General features: G+C 34.9%; 1 long non-coding RNA gene across 1 annotated transcript; it reads right to left on the bottom strand.

Moving 5' to 3' along the window:
* Window positions 1–10,344: 10,344 nt before the first annotated feature.
* LOC131594141 (uncharacterized) lies at window positions 10,345–13,126 on the bottom strand. The gene is made up of 3 exons (XR_009281288.1): window positions 12,987–13,126; window positions 10,772–12,911; window positions 10,345–10,670 (listed from the first exon to the last, which is right to left on the bottom strand). It is a non-coding gene; the product is annotated as an uncharacterized LOC131594141 (long non-coding RNA).
* Window positions 13,127–13,498: the final 372 nt, after the last annotated feature.

The raw sequence follows: 13,498 nt of genomic DNA, 5'->3' as shown, positions 1-13,498 counted from the left end.
CCACATATATGAATGATGTAATTGTAGTTGCTTGGAATAGCCTTATGTTTATGCTATGATTTATTAATTTTTTTTTAATTTGGACACATATTAGCTGCGGAATTACCTGCGGAATATTTCCTGCGGATTTACTTGCGGAATTACCTGCGGAACTTCCTGCCGAAAATATTACCCACGAAGGTTTTAGCTGGGAATAAATAACCGCAGGTAAATCCGCAGGAAGCGTGTTTCCTGCGGAAATTTAGCTAAAATCCGCAGGTAAATCCGCAGGAAAACAGAGTATTTCTAGTAGTGTTATTACAAACCGATCAAATGATCTACAATATTGCTTAAATTAATTAGACGAGACTTGGACAATAAAACTCTCACCTAATAGTTTTTATAGTGTTGAATTGTTAAAATTAGATTTGAAGTAAAAGTCTTTAATTATGCTGAAACAAACTTAATATAGTTTAGTAACCTATTCTAATTTTATAAGCATAAACATTCTTTTGGGGGGGCTTGTGCTAGTATAAGAGCCAAACTCTAGCTTTAGAACAAGTGAAAACAAGGAATTTCTCCTAAGCATGCGGAAGCCAGTTAGAAATAAAAAGTCAAAAAATGTATCTTTTATTCTAAGTTCATTCTTTTGATATTAATTATTCCATCAACTTTTCAAATATATATTCTATAGTCAAACATTGAAAAAGTTGAATTGAAAAGTTGAATTAAAGAAGCAAAATTGGAAATAAAAGTTGTCTTTTTTCTCATAAGTGTCAAACAATGGTATAATTAGTTTTTATCTTAAGTGTCTTCATTTTAGTGATAATTTTTTTATGAGTTCATCGTTTTGTAGTATTTCGTCTTGAGGTCGACCATATTTACTACTTAATAAATCTTTTTCTATTTTCTTTAAGTGGCGGCAGTCGCGAGAGGTTCTTTTAGTATGGTTTCATATATGAGGTGAGCTCCACGCAGATTGTCTGAAATGACAACCTGTTTGTTTGAATTGTTGTGATATTTTGTCTTCAAATGGATTAGACAGGCCACTGTATCTAATATCGTAAGGAACGACCTCCTAAAGATGTCATTGTAGACATTTTCATAAGGGATATCACGAGGAAACACACATTCACGATCACCGCGTCCTTCCATTCCCTAAGACTAACAGCTTGATAGTTCTGCATGGAAGAGTTGGGGAATTATTGAACGCTAATGGACTTCCGCCTTTACACAACTTAAATCTCTAACGCATAACCCTATTCTCATTAAGATTATGATGTACATCATATCGTAAGAGCTCCTTTCGTGAATGAGTATTCTCAATAATAAACGACTTGCTATGGTGGAGGTAACGACTAGTGGAAGTATCGCATTAGGATTTACATCCACTTTATCGTGGTCTTGAAACCCTAAAATCGATATGTCATATTCTTGTCTCTCGCTTTCCATTAAAGAGTTGTGGGAGCTTCATGGTGGAGCTTCGTTTGGTAGACGATCCCCAGTTACAAATAGAAAAGTAAAATATCTAAAGGCTAGGAAACATGTGGTGTCTTTGGCAGTTTGATCAATGTTCATCATCTTCTTCAACTAAGCTCGTTATAGCAGCTTGAAATTTTGGAATCAAAGGGATCTAATTGTGGAAATTTGTAGGAATCTTAAGTCGATTCCCATAAGCGACGTCAATGTTTCGTTCAAAGAATCACAAATGATAAATCTGAGATCGTGAAACAGACTTGTGCATTAAAGAATGCTCTCTGAAGGGGCAGAACAGAAGGAGATCTACAATGTTAGCACTTCAACACTTAAGTCAGTTAATAAATTCATGTAATGAAGAAAGTTTTTAGTAAAACATACTTGTTGATCCTTAGTGAAATACATTATAGATGGGAGATGGTTAAAACCATCACACGTTTCTTTGCGTGAAACGTTGGGGTCCGTTAGATCATATCTGACGATGGATCGAATATGGATCCAATAAGTATAGGTGCACTCAACTCATATATACGTCTTTAAACAGATAATTGAATATATTCGTCATTGACCTGTTGGCCCGAAACAATACTCTACCATTAGAACAAGTGAAAACAAGAAATTTCTCCTAACCCATAGCCAATCATAGTTATGAAAAGTAAAAAGGATCGCATCTTTTTCTTAGTTCTTTCTTTTGATATCAATTAGTCCATCAACTTATCAAATATATTCTACATTCAAATATTGAAAAAGTTGAATGAAAGAAGCAAAATCAAAAATAAAGGTTATCTCCAATATTTTCTCTTGAGTGTCAAACAATGGTATAATTAGTTTTCACTACTTATTTCTTCATTTAGATAGTAATATTTCAACATTTTATGATGACATAGCAAATTAAAGTCAAACAGCTTGCAGCTTTTATGGATATATACATATAGAAAAAAGTATTCACCGCCACACTTAGGAACTTGTGTGTGTGTGGTGTGTGTATATATATACTCACACACACATAGTTAGTTACATACTTCACCTAAGTAACAGATAATCAAAGAAAAAAAAAGGGTTTTATTGAAGATGAAGAGTTTTTGGATTGTGTTGGTTATGATAATCGTTATGATATCTTGCGAGTTCTGTGTTGTGCAAAGTAGAGTTCTTCGATCAGAGGCAGTAAATGCAGAAAAATCAGATGGTTGTGAAGGAAGAGGTGAGGAATATGTTGGAATGACAACATTTTCTGTTTCTTCAAACAACTCAAGCATTCATAATTCTGCAAGAAGCTTGGCATTTAGATTAGCTTCTGGACCAAGCAAAAAAGGCAAAGGACATTAATTGGTTTTCAGATTGTTCTTATTACTTCTTGCTCACATACTATACAGATACTAAACCTCTCTCTATTTTTATTATTTGATCTGTTTTTTTTTTCACTTCTTCAACACAGACATTTATTTGAATAGATGTATTTCTAGTACACATGGTAGAAGAAGCTTGGTACAAAAACTATACTTTGTGACTTATTAGATTAATTAATAGTTAATTTAATTTGTATTTTGTTGTTGTTAATTCAGTTGCAGAAATTGTTATATGCAACTCTTTTCATTTGTCTTCACTTACAATTGTATCTATCTAATGAGCTCATATCTAAGCTCAAGTCTCAACTTGTATTCTTTCTCGATCAATGAAATCATATTTCAGTTCATTTGTTCATCTTGAGATTAACTATAGTGACAAAAGAAAAAGTGAGCCACTTTCGGCTAATATGTGTTTGTTCAGTTAAATAAATATAAGACAATTTTTTTATCGATCCTCAAAAAAGAGAAACCCTGCTAGAAATCTCATAATAGTTCTGATTTTGGAGATGCATCTTCGAAGTTATTTTTTTTCTTACTTTCTCAGAATTCAAAGATACATCTTCGAAAATACTCATTTTTGGGTGTTTTCGGAAATACATCTCCGAAAACACATATTTTTACATTTTCCATTATTTCGGAGATGCATCTCCGAAATATGCTCCGAGTTTTTCTTCTTTTTCAAAACAATGATTAATCTCATATTTTACATTAATCGACAAAATAGAATAGAATAAATACGAATAAAATATAACACGTAAATATGAATAAAATCCCAATATTATAAATACGAAAATAGTTGTACGGGTAAGTGCTCAGTGTTAACATAATACAACCCGAATACAAAAAAAATCAAGAATAAAACATAAATAGGCAACTGCTACTGAGTGCACTTCCGAAAAAACCTGCGACTCCATTTTTTTTCAGAAACCCATTTCTTCTTTTAACTCATTCAAAATCCTATTCTTATCATCTATACATTATCATTGAACCATGATATTTTAAACATACTACACTTTGCTAATTGTAATAGCCCTATATGATTATCAATGCAAGAGTTGAAAATTGTAAAACTTACAAATTGTAGAGGAAACTTTTGAATGAGTAGGCCTTTGAATGTTGCTTTTGAATGAGCCTTTGAAGGTTGTAGAGGGAGTTTAGAGTTCAAAGTGCAAGTGTAGTAGGAAGAAATTTGAGAAATTTGTGTTTTAGGGTAAAATGAAAAAGGGGAGGTTGTTTTGTTTAAACATTAAAATGCAGGTGTTTTCGGAGATGCATCTCCGAAGTCACCCTTTCGGAAATGCATCTCCGAAAACACTTTTTTTTAAATAAAAAAAATGATTTCGATAATTGTGTTTTTAAAATAAGATTTTTTTCGCTGACTCTCTGCTAGGGTTTCGTATGACCAAAGCCAAACGGCGCGTCGGCCGTCCGAAATCGACGGCGGCGGCGCCCTCCAGAACAGCGGAAATTCCTGAGATCACGCCAGATCCACAAGCATTGCCTGTAAGTCCTGCGAAAGCTATCACCAAAGTCCCGGAATTAAAGAATTCTCCTCCGAAAGTGAACCATGAGAAACCGGAGACTGACCAGAGAAATTCGAAGCCATGGGTGGAAATCATTCAAGGTAACCGAAACATTAATAGGGGGATGGCTATTGAGTATGTCCCACCACAAATTGTAAATGGAGAGGAAAAGATTGTCATCGAGGATTGTGACGTCGAAGATGAGATTCGCTACTGGGAGAATGCAGTGATCATCTTTGCATTAGGGGAATCTCTCTCTATGCACGCGGTGAAGGGTTTTATGGAGAAATCGTGGAATTTCGTGTCACTACCTGAATTGTACTTCAATGAATCAGGCTATTTCATAGCTCGTTTCAAGGATGCTGATGATCAAAGTAAAGTCATGGAGCAAGGCCCCTATTTCATATATGGTAAGCCTTTATTTCTCAAATATTGGACTATGGATTTTGAGCTACAGGCTGACCTACTCCGAGTGTTGCCTTTGTGGATTACCTTGCCGAACCTGCCTTTGCACCTATGGGGGAAGCAAAGTATTTCCAAGATCACTAGTATGCTGGGGAAACCGATCACAACTGATGAATGCACAGCACGAAAATTGAGAATCTCATATGCGAGAGTCCTTGTGGAGGTAGACATTACCAGACCGGTGAAGGATACCATAAAAATAAAGGATCAGAGTGGAAAAGAATGGGATCAAAAAGTGGAGTATGAATGGAGACCCGAATATTGCCAGACCTGTCTGAGAATAGGGCATGATTGTGCTATGAAGAAGGTGGTAGTGAAGCAGCCTAAGATATGGCAGAAGAAACCTGATGCTCCAGTCATTGTATCCAAAGCTCAAGAGAAGGAGATTGAGAAAGTTACCCCTGCACCCACTCAGGATGATGGGATTCCAAGCAATCTGCCTGAAGAGAAATGGACCACAGTGACTACTAGCAAATCAGACAAGGCTAAAAAGAAGATAAACTTCTCCCCGACTATTGACATGATTGTTCAAAATGTGTTCACCCCCTTAGGGATTGGAGGATGTCCAGGAGGGGAAAGTAGCAACTCCAAATGATCACTTCATGGAATGTAAGGGGTCTAAATAAAGATGCAAAGCACAGAGAGGTTAACTCCTTCCTCTATACTGTACAGGTACCTATTGTAGCTTTGTTGGAAACTAGAGTAAAACAAATAAATGCTGAAAGGATTAGAAAAAGTTTTGGTAGCATGTGGAATTTCATAGACAATTATTCTCATCATCATAATGGTCGCATATGGTTGCTGTGGAAAAGCCAGGAGGTTAACATCAAAGTGTTGCAAGTTGAGGAGCAATATATCCATGTAGAGGTGCTGGGCCTGGACAACAGAACTTGTTATCTAGCTACTATTGTGTATGCCTACAATCAGCTGGAGAGAAGACTAGATTTGTGGAAACAAATTGATAGCCTTGGGAGGAATGTGACTATTCCTTGGATAGTCTTGGGAGATTACAATAATGTGAGGACTTGCAAAGACAGAATAGGAGGTAATCCTGTTAGTGTTAAGGAGTACCAAGATCTGGATGATATGATGCATAGGCTTGGAATGTTTGAGGCTCCTACCAGGGGGTGTCATTTCACATGGTCCAATAAACAATCTTCAGGAACTATCTATTCCAGAATAGATAGAGTTATAGGGAATGTGCAGTGGTTCCAGGCTTTCCAGGATGTCATTGTGGAAGTGATGCCTCCAGGCATTTCTGATCATTCTCCAATTCGAGTCAGCTGCCTTACTCCACAGGCTAGAAGGAGAACAATGTTCAAATTCATCAATGGTGTCACTAGGAGGGAAGGATTTCAGGATGTTGTCAGATATAGTTGGTGTCAACAGGCCCATGGGACTGCTATGCATAGGCTTTGGTTGAAACTGAAAAGACTTCAAGCTCCCCTTAGGCCTCTTCACAAGCAATTCACAGGGATTCAAATTCAAATTCAGCAAGCAAGGCAGGATTTGATTGAGGCCCAGCAGAAGTTGCAGACTGATTTGTTCGATGGTAATGCTATTGACAGTGTGAAAGTGCATACTAACAATCTCTTGGAGCTCCATCGTGTGGAGGAAGAGTTCCTTAGACAGAAGGCCAAGATTGACTGGCTCAATCTTGGGGATGGTAACAATGGCTTTTTCCATAATTCTGTAAGAGAGAAGAATAAGATGAACAGGATGATCACCCTCACTTCCCTCAATGGTGATATTCTGAGCAGTAGGGAGGAGATTACCAAAGAAATTGTTGACTTTTATACCACTCTTGTAGGAACAAATTCCAACAATCTGCAGGGAATTGATAGAGAGTGCATGATGACTGGCAGTAAAGTTTCAAGGGATGCCTCTCTTGAACTGATCAAACCTATTACTGGTGAGGAAATTTGGAAAGCTCTTGAGAGTATAGGCAATAACAAGGCTCCTGGTGTGGATGGTTTTAATTCTTTCTTCTTTAAGGAGACTTGGCAAATAGTGAAGGGTGATGTTATAGAAGCAGTTCAAGAATTCTTCAGAACTGGGAGATTGCACAAGGGCTTCAATTGTTCCCTCATAACATTAATCCCCAAATCCGGAGAAGCTAAGACAATTAAGGACTGGAGGCCTATAGCATGCTGTAGCACCTTTTACAAAATCATCTCCAAGATCATGACTAAAAGATTGGGGGACTGCATCAATTCTGTAGTCAATGAGAATCAATCAGCTTTCATCCCTGGAAGACTAATTCAAGACAACATCTTGCTTGCTCAGGAGCTGGTTAGAGGTTATGGGAGAAAGCACATCTCTCCTAGATGTATGATCCAGATGGATATTCAGAAAGCTTATGACAATGTGGAATGGCCTGCCCTGCACCAAATAATGTGCTACCTGGACTTCCCTCAGAAATTTATTGACTGGACCCTAGCCTGTGTAACAACTGTTTCTTATAGGTTCTCTGTTCATGGCAGCCCTTGTGAGATTCTCAAAGCCAGGAGGGGGCTGAGGCAGAGGGATCCTATATCCCCTCTCTTGTTTGTTTTGATAATGGAGTATCTCCATAAATCATTGCAAAGGCTGAAGAGTAACAAGGAGTTTAAACACCATCCTAGATGTGCCAAGCTGAATATCATCAACATATGCTTTGCTGATGACATTTTATTGTTTTCCAGGGCTGATGTACATTCGATCAGGTTAATTATGGATAAGATAGAAAGCTTTGCTCACACTACAGGTCTCCACATGAGCAAACCCAAAAGCAAGATTTACATGGGAGGTGTAGATGACATCACTCACCAGGAGCTTCTGCAGGTGACTAATTTCCAGTTGGGTACCTTGCCTTTCAAGTATCTAGGTGTTCCTCTAGATAGCAAGAGATTAACCATAGCCAACTGTCAACCTTTAATAGATAAGATGCTAGGCATACTTCATCATTGGTGCACCCGTATGCTTTCTTATGCAGGGAGGGTACAACTGATCAAGAGTGTTATTTTTGCCATTGCTAACTACTGGTTACAGGTTTTTCCCTTGCCAAAGAAGGTGTTAACTCATGTGGAAAGCTTGTGTAGGCGGTTTCTTTGGACTGGCCAGGGTAATGAGAGCAGAAAAGCTCCTATCTCTTGGGAGAAAGTGTGTGATCCAATAGCTGCTGGAGGCCTCAATATTACTGCATTGGGGCTGTGGAATCGAGCTATTATAGGGAAGATGCTTTGGGATCTGAGCCACAAGAAGGATAGACTTTGGATTAATTGGGTGAATCACTTCTATTTGAAGAACAATGCAGTGGAGACTTACCAGGTAAAACAAACTGTTTCTTGGACTATTAAAGCTGTGTTCAAGCATAAACAAATGTTACTCAACACTGATGCGTGGGTGAAATTCCAGCAAGTGGGGAAGTACCATACTAGATCCATGTACATTGCTTTAAGAGGGGAGAAGCAAGATGTTCCTTGGAAGAATCTTATGAGAGGCAATCTATCTAGACCTCGAGCTACTTTTGTGCTTTGGATGGCTTGCCATAGAAGATTACTTACTAAGGATAGGCTAAGCAAATTTGGCATTGTCAATGATGGAAAGTGTGTCTTTTGTGGAGATGCTGAGACGTGTAACCACCTGTTTTTTGGCTGCAGGAAAACTAGAGAAATTTGGGAGAATTGCCTAGCCTGGATGCAATGGCAGCGACGCCCGTGTGACTGGGAGCAGGAGCTCGAGTGGATTACTCTTCAAGCAAGAGGAAGAAGTAACCGTGCCAAGCTTCTCAAACTTTGTGCTACGGAAGTTATCTATCATATTTGGATCTGGCGCAATAGAAAAATCTTCCAACAGGATGATGGGAATGATGTTAGTTTTATACATCTTAGGGACTTTGTCAAGGAGTGTTCCAAGAGGGATAGGAAAGTATGGGAATACTGTAATACTCTCTAATTAGATAGTGTCTTTCTTGATCTTCTTAGTTTGTGTTGAAGCTTGGATCTAAGGATCAGCTAGTTTGTAACTGTTTTTTGGAAGTAATATATTCTTTTAATTTCTCCACAAAAAAAAATGATTTCGGAGATGCATCTTCGAAATGCCCATTTTTAATGACTTCTGAAATATACTTTCGAAATAAAGAGGCGTTTTTGGAATTTCGCAATAGTTTCTAAAAAGGTAGGGGGTGGATAAAAAAATTGTTTTATTATAGATTGTTATTTGAAGATTCAGTCACTAATGGGATGATTATTTATATTTATGTATTAATGTAAATTGATATTTATAAATTAATAACATTTTTAAAAAATTATAATGATAAAACTAGTCAGAGACCCGTGATGTCGCCCGGGTGCATTAATTGTGGTGGAGTATTTTTTGAACGATATGAAAAATGTGAAGTAAAGAAGTTTGATCAAATTACATATATAAAATGAAATTAACCATTAAAAAAGTTTTACTAATAAGATATTAGTAGTATGCAAAATTAGGTTATAAGTTAAAATAATGATTCACAAAAAAATTTAAGATAGGTCAAGAACACAATAGCAAAATATGGCCAAATAATTTAATAATTAACGGTCCAACAACAATTAAAAGAAAGGGATATGGATCACTATAGGTTAAAGAGTAAATAAAATTAAGAAAAATCATTAAAGGTATAGTCACATGTGAACATTTCAGAAAGACATGAGATAAAAATTTTAAGCCCAATACACCTCTAATAGAAGACCCTTACATTATTTGATAAGACTTGGTTATTGGTGATAATATAATTATTATAAAATCACTAATAACCAAAAATATTTAAAATAAATATGTAGTAAATCACCGACATGATAAATCCAATACGTCTAAAATAAAAATAAAGAAAAAGGGATTATTAATAACTATAAATATTTAAAAATATTTTATTAACTAAAATAAAAAAGGAATTATGGTGATAGTGTCCCGTGAAAATGGTGATATTTTTGTTTGATTTAGTTGATTCCCATAACACTTCATGATATTGTTAAATTGAATAAAAAAATTCTTATTTTCTACAAATTTTAAAAAATTGATAATTTGATACTTTTGATAAGTATAAATTAATGATAAGAATGATTTGATACATGATAAAAACTATAAATTATAAATTAATATAATTAAATTGCGGACATGCAAAATTAAACACGGTATTTACATTATGATTTTAACAAAATATTAGTAAGTTAAATAAACACAACTTTTATCTCTATTTTTCTATTTTATTTTGATTGTAATTTTTCTCTTCTTGTCTCTATTTCTCTAATTGCAAATAATTTTTTTTAAATGAGTTTGTAGTGTGACAATGAGTTCAAACATAAAAGTGAGATAGAAAAATACCACTGCCTTTAAGTAAAAGATTAGTTCACTGTAAAGTTTTTACTCAAAAAGATTATTTTTTAAATGTATAAATAAATTATAATAATGACTATTAATTAGTTTCTGTTTTATAATAATGGCCATTAATCAATGTTTAAATTTTGCAATTGATCAAAATATGAAAAAAGAATATTTATATTTATTGTATCTGTCCATACTCATTTTACAGATTTTTATGTCATAATTAAATATGATTTTCATCATCCATGGCTTACATGCGATGCCGTCATTCATACATATGCATAAAATATCACTTATTCAACATAATATAGTTTACACCAAAAAGAGTGAAAATCAAAGCAGAACACTATGAGATCATCACACAGAAAACATAATGATTAAAATTCTAGGCAATAGATACTATTTTTTTATAGAAGTAATTCTGAATCTTGGAAATATTTAAATCCTTCATTCACTTCAAAAATCTCTTGTTGATTCTTTCCATCCACCACAGCTCTGAGCTCTCCTCCTCTTCATTGTAGCCTTGTTCATAATTTCTCTTCAACCAATAATTAATAGTACATTTGAATAGGAATTATAAAAAGTCACAAAACATGAGTAAAAGTAATAGAAAAACATATTCTACAACATTATTATTACCTCGTGTGTAAAAGTAAGAGCCACCTTAATATCACCACAATATTCATCTTCCTTCACAAGTTAGTAAACACTCTATGGAAGACTATCCTCTTCAAGCACTGAATCCAAAGGAATTCTACACAGAAATGAATGCATATTTAGTATGCAAAAATTGTTTTTCGCATTTTTGTGATTTTTCGGTTTTGCTCGTCAACCTTGGATGGAATAGGTACACCGAAATCAACTGATTGTAGGGAAGCAACCACATAAACTGGCTTATTGATACTCTTTGCAACCAATGCAATTTGATCAACATATTAGCATGACATAAGATAGAGGCGATCAGAATAATAATAGATGAAACATGGATTAAAATTGGCTTGTGCATAAATTTAGAGTTAGTAGGTCAATAGGGTAGCATGAAAGCAATGATATAGATAAGTTATCAGTTAGTAGGCCAATGACATGTGTATGTGCTACTCATTAAGATTTGATTCGAAATGAAGAAGTAATAGTTACATTATTGTGATGAATAAAGTCACTTTACTGATATAGCAGATTTGATTTTGTTTTCAATAAATCTCACTTAAGGTAATGAGTAACTTAGCAGTAAAGATAACAGAAGTAAACAAAAGTATGTAGTAGCTGAGTAAAAAACTCAATACTTTTGCAGATGGAGTTAGTTCTTTTTCTTCACAATCTGTAGCAAAACATCAAAATGTCTCAAAAACACAAACTTGGAGCAAGTTTGAAACAAACATATGCAGAAAAAAAGAAAAATCAATATAATAAACACATTCTAGGGAGCGGAACCACTTTGATATGGCACCAACAACATTATCAATCAGAAATTCAGAAACGACTAATTAACATAACGCCCATTACGGGTAATTGGACACACTGTTAGTTATCCCCCAATATACTAAAAATATTCCAGGGTGCGGGAACCCGAATTGAGTACCATCTTTGATCCTACTTGTTTTGAAATTAAGCCATTTCCATGACAATAGGTCTTGAGGCTGGCTGCTGCTCTAAAACTCCGAATCGACACACTGCCAGCAATATTTCATCACCTTACTCAAAGATTCACATGTTAAAACATCCCTCATTTATGTAAAATTAGCAATCAATATGTTTGTATTTAAGCAACTTAGACAAAACCTAAGAATTGAAAACTTTTAAAGAGTTTGGAACTGTTAAGCAAATGTTAATCTTAAACGATGGAGCCTCCAAATATTGCTTTCTTATAAAAAGAAAAGTGAATGTTAATGAACTCTTACAAGAAGGCTAACTGCCTTTTCTTCCATAAAACCAAAAACAAACCATTAAGTTCAACAATTTTGTAGAAGTTCAATAATAATCAGAAATGATAAATCAAAAAAACACATACACCTGCTTTAGCTGGCCATTTTTACCACTAATGGTGGAGACAATTATATGTCCAGTTTCGATCTCATTTTCATCCACACTCACAATGGCAGCTTCCATTTCCATCAATGCATAAAAGACTAAAGTTGGAATAAGTTCAAATAATTTATAACCACCAAGAAGTCCCCTTCAACACAAAACACATCCTTTAGAATCATAGTATCAAATGTATATGAAGGACACATGCAGGGAAACAAACATAAGTTTAGCATACAATTTGTAGAATATTGACAATAACCATGAGATACTGTATAAATATCAACAACCTCATATATAATGAATTTACCTTAGGTGCCCACCTACATACAAAATAAGGTGGAAACAGAACCACAAGAAACCAATGTCAAAAAACTTCTAAAAATATCAACAATAATGGTTCTTACAAGAAATGGAAAAGGAAATCATAGCAGAAAGATTGTGAAACTATTTTGGTACTCAAAACATATCAGAATTCGTTTTGTCAAAAAGTCATTCTTACATTTTGTCAAAAATTCATTCTTACATTTTGAAGTCATCACTTACAGACTTTATCTTTCTTGTAGGACGAACTTCTAGCTTAACCTGTAACAAAACAAAGCAACAAAAGCCCAACATGTGACACAATGGAAAGAAAGAAAACGAAACTAATCGGAAAAAGAGGAAACAGACTCATCTGCAGCCATCGTTTGTGTCTCACATCATCTCGTCGGAACACCACCTCCAGTCACCGGCCAGCATGCATCAAACAACACCACTACATAGAAACTTTCGTTTTCAGCAACAAAATCATTTGCATCTTTAGGATTTAGACGAGAGAGATGCTTCTTACCTGAGTAGAGATGGTTGAAGGTGAGAGTTGTTTTTCAGACGAGAAATAGAGAGAGAGAGTGAGAAATATGATAAAGGAGAGAGAAATAGAAGTGGATGAGCTGATGAGGAGAGAAAGAGAAAGAGAGAGAAGTTTAGGGTTCACAAAAGATCTGAAAATAGCTTATTGGGAAAAAGTGAATTTTGAAATTTGAAATTGTGCTAGAAACAAAGGGTGTTATGGAGGGAAAATAGACTAAATTAAGTTGAACCAATGGAAATGTAACACTTGTTGAAAAAGTTAAAAAGTTTGTGATGTATTTAGTTAATTACGAAAATGCCCTTTTTTCTTTGTAAATGCAAAATATGCGAAGGATAAATTGATAAGTTTGGTCAATTGATTAGTATTTGCTTTATAGTAGAAAAGTATAGGCATTAACAATAAGTACTGATAAAGGTAGACTCTTTTTTTTTTATGAGATAGGTAGACTCATTTTAAATACACCAATTAGCCACCTTATTAACTATATTTAA

The sequence above is a fragment of the Vicia villosa genome, linkage group LG4 (assembly GCF_029867415.1).
Source record: "Vicia villosa cultivar HV-30 ecotype Madison, WI linkage group LG4, Vvil1.0, whole genome shotgun sequence".
Taxonomy (NCBI): Eukaryota; Viridiplantae; Streptophyta; class Magnoliopsida; order Fabales; family Fabaceae; genus Vicia; species Vicia villosa.
The sequence above is the reverse complement of the archived record's forward strand: the minus strand, read 5'-3'. Positions and strand labels throughout refer to the sequence as shown.